The sequence below is a fragment of the Odontesthes bonariensis genome, chromosome 10 (genome assembly GCF_027942865.1).
Source record: "Odontesthes bonariensis isolate fOdoBon6 chromosome 10, fOdoBon6.hap1, whole genome shotgun sequence".
Taxonomy (NCBI): Eukaryota; Metazoa; Chordata; class Actinopteri; order Atheriniformes; family Atherinopsidae; genus Odontesthes; species Odontesthes bonariensis.
The window spans coordinates 37,254,597-37,258,718 of NC_134515.1; the positions used below are offsets into that span (position 1 = coordinate 37,254,597).

The following is a 4,122-nucleotide window of genomic DNA, read 5'->3' on the forward strand; positions in this document are numbered from 1 at the left end:
TCATCCACTCCCATAACTTTTCCTACCACTGCTATGCAGACGACACCCAGCTGATGCTGTCTTTTCCCCCTTCTGACACCCAAGTGGAGGCATTGCTGCATTGTGCTCATCCAGGCTCTGGTCATCTCCCGCCTGGACTACGGCAACTCCCTCCTTGCTGGCTCCCCGGCTTCTGCCATCAGACCTCTGGAGCTGGTTCAGAAAGCTGCTGCTCGTCTGGTGTTCAACCTCCCCAAGTTCTCCCACACCACTCCCCTTCTCCGCTCTCTACACTGGCTCCCTGTAGCCACTCGCATCCAGTTTAAGACTCTGGTCCTAGCCTACAGGGCAGTGGAAGGAGCAGCTCCTTCATACCTCCAGGCTATGGTCAAGCCCTACACCCCCGCCCGACCACTTCGCTCTGCGGCCACCAGGCGCCTGGCTGCCCCCTCACTCAGGGGTCCCTGCGCACCATCCACACGGTCACGGCTTTTCTATGTTCTGGCACCCCGATGGTGGAAGGATCTCCGACTGATATCAGGACAGCTGAGTCGCTGCCCATCTTTGGCCGCAGGCTGAAAACCATCTCTGCAGGAAACACTACCCTGATCCGCCCTCTTAGGACATCACCTGCTTCGTCCTAACTCCTTACGCACTTATTTGTTTCCTAAATTGTCTTTGTTTTCTAAATTGTCTTCCGATCTGTCTCGGTACCTGACTTATCGCACTTACTCTAGCACTAGTTTTGCTCTTAGCTGTTTGGTTTTGGAAGGAAATGCACTTATGATTTCTTGTGACCTGAAGTTCTTTTGCCTACCGATGTGGAACACACTTATTGTAAGTCGCTTTGGATAAAAGCGTCTGCAAAATGACCGTAATGTAATGTAATGTAATGTGATAAATATATATTAAATGCATAGAGTATTGGTTAAATATATTTGGTAACATTTATCAAAAGAATAATGGCAATGATTACCTAAGTAACGTAATGCAGCCAAGTACATTAAAATGTCAAGCACAAGAAAATAATTCATATCTACTAAGTTACTTCATAACAGCAAATACTACAGATATATAAAATTTACTTAAAATTTTGAGTAAAATTATAAAACAAGTAGACTTTACTTAATTTGTTTAAACAAATATAAGTTAAAACTTAGATGTAATTAAGTAAATGTTACTTAATATCTCCACAACTAGATAGATACTTTATTGATCCAGATGGAAATTCAAGAAGATGAATAATTAGCAGAGGATGGTTTCGATCCATCGACCCCTGGGTTATGGGCCCAGCACGCTTCCGCTGCGCCACTCTGCTGATGATATAACAACTGTTATGTTTTGTCATAGCTAAAATTTAGCTGATACTGGTAAGTGAGTGTTGCTTGATATTGCAGCATTACATTTGACTTAAATCACTTGCGTGCAAATACTTACAATATATTTGAGTAAATCTTATGAGTTATTTTTTTCAATGCATATCCGGTCTGCGTCCTGAGCGCGCGTCCTGAGCGCGCGTCCTGAGCGCTGGCCAGCGGTGGAATGGAAACACCGACCAGAATGAAAGAAGCGAAGCCACGGGGGAATAGAAGCGTTTGCAGTTGATGATTAAAGTTTCCAGAACAGGAGGACAGTGCTGTGGGATCTGTCCGCTGGGAGTAAAAACAGATTCCTCCACCTTTCGCTCTGCCTGAGAGTTCTGTGTCCGCTCTGAAGAGTTGGAAGCCTGCCAGCTGCAGCCCAGAGTCCGGCACTGGTATGGGTCCACACAGCCACAAAACGGAAGATGTAGAAAATACTCTGTTTTTCCTCTACTTTGTTGCACAGTGAACGCACATTGCAGAGGAATATTCCTGGCAGCGGTGTACGGAGGTCTCCTCTCCTCTCCCCCTCCTTCACTGCAAAGGCAAAGGTGAGCGCACCTCTGAGCAAAAAGTCCAATAATTCCACTGATGCGCAGAGAAAAGCGGAAATAAATCCGCTGGAGTTGTTCCCCTGATGTTGCGGGTCCCGCAGCAGACACCAGAATTAAAACACAAAAATAAAAAAGCAAACAAAGCGCACCAACACAGAGGCTGCCGTCCGTAGCTCCATCTGACGGTAGGCGTCCATTGTTCCGGATTGGATGCCTAGTGTCGCCGTGTTGCTACTACAGTGGGCGTGTATACGAAGTTGTAGATAGAATATAGGGTAGAATGGCTCCGGGGGAAAGTAAATAACTTGTGATTTTAACCAACCGAAGTTTCGGAGTTTTGGAGGGAAATTAATGTGTATAAATCGTCAGCAATGGAACATTATTAATAATATTGCACCATGGATGTGGATCTGCGAGCGAGGAGAGCTGCTGCTGCTGCGCTGCTGCTGCTGCGCTGCTGCTGCTGCTGCTGCTGCGCTGCTGCTGCGCTGCTGCTGCTGCGCTGCTGCTGCTGCGCTGCTGCTGCTGCGCTGCTGCTGCTGCTGCTGCTGCTGCGCTGCTGCGCTGCTGCTGCTGCTGCGCTGCTGCTGCTGCGCTGCTGCTGCTGCGCTGCTGCTGCTGCGCTGCTGCTGCTGCGACACAGGAGATCTCCTTCTCGCTGCATCACCTGTCCCTGCACCTTTTCTCTGATTTAAAAATGAAACATGAACAAGACATCTTGTGAAAACATGGCCATGGGTGTGATTTGGTTCTTTTGTTGAAATGAATGCCTATCACAATTATTGATAACGTTTAATCCACTACTCCACCTCTGCCCATGAAAGAATTTGATGCACTGGATTGAACCTCTATTCCTTGATGGTCATTACTTTACTGCAAAAGTGGAGATGCTCACACAATTGCCTGATGTTTTAGGTGTGTTTATTCGCCTACAATCGTTTTAGCACAGCCATACTGGCCACTGCTGCTGTTCATTTTGCCCGCAATAGCAATGACATGAGCAATACCCGAAACGTTCAGGGGTGAATAAACAAAGGGAAAAAAACTACATGGTCTACTGTCATTGGGTAACGCACTCCGTCTGCCGTGGCAAATTTGCATAAACTTCGAGCGAGCCCAACTTTTTGACGTGCCGCCGGTCCCCCGCTCGCCGTGCCGGAATCCCAGCATGCTTTGCGAGCACGGCGACAACGATCGGCCGGATTTTATTGCAAATGAACTGAATGCGTTGGATACGGCTTGCGTTGACGGAACAATGGACGCCTAGCGTTACGGTGGCCGACACGTGCAAACGGCGAAACAATTCCAACAGTAAAATGCTGCACGAGAAAAATGCGGCAATAACAAAAACGACCGGAACACACGCTGCAAACCCTAAAACACATGCAAGAAAAAAACGCGCTGCAAACATCAAAACACAATGGAAGTTTGCCAGGCCACTAGGGTGTCTCGACCTACCATATTGATGAAAGAGAAGAAAGTCAAAAGGTACGTTGTCATTTCTGTCTTTTTTAAACACTTGGCCGTAATCTTTTACCTTATTATAGCGACATAACTCCGCTGCTCTTTTATGATGTTTGATGTTTGCAGTGTTTCTCTCTTGCATGTGTTTTGATCAGTGTTTCCCGGGGGGGGGGGGTAAAAAATTCTTCAAAATAATTCCTTCGTTAATAATTGATCACACAGAACTTTATTGTATTAACCCATAAGAACCCAGACCCATTTCTACTTAAATTAAAATTAAGGGGGTTATAACACAGACTAAATAGACCACATAGAACCCATTTCAGAATTTTTTTCCAAAATACCCCCCCCCCAATGTCAGAGATCTGTAATGTGACATTATCACATTGGGAGTTAAGAACCTGGATAATTTCTCCATCAAGGAAAATGATGGGGGACGTAAGGATGTGTGACACCGGCTTATCTGCAGATTTTCACATCTTCATTGTAAACAAATGAATAACATAGCTAATTACACTGGTCGGACTGTTCAGCTGTTTCAGACTGATACCTCCGGTTCAGGCTGCTCCTCATCCTCAACACGTCTCTTTTTCAATCGCGGAAAATATTTTTCAATACTCATCTGGATTGAAGCAGCAAACATTCAGTGTAAGAGTTTAAAAAACTACTTTATTTGATTCACAGCTGCTAGTGTTTAGACCTCGACAACCCAACTACATTTTTTTTTTTTTTTTAACGGCAAACTTGCGACTAGTTAACTTTAT

General features: G+C 45.6%; 1 non-coding gene across 1 annotated transcript; it reads right to left on the minus strand.

Moving 5' to 3' along the window:
• Positions 1-1,225: 1,225 nt before the first annotated feature.
• Positions 1,226-1,297, minus strand: trnam-cau (transfer RNA methionine (anticodon CAU)). The gene has a single exon. It is a non-coding gene; the product is annotated as a tRNA-Met (tRNA).
• Positions 1,298-4,122: the final 2,825 nt, after the last annotated feature.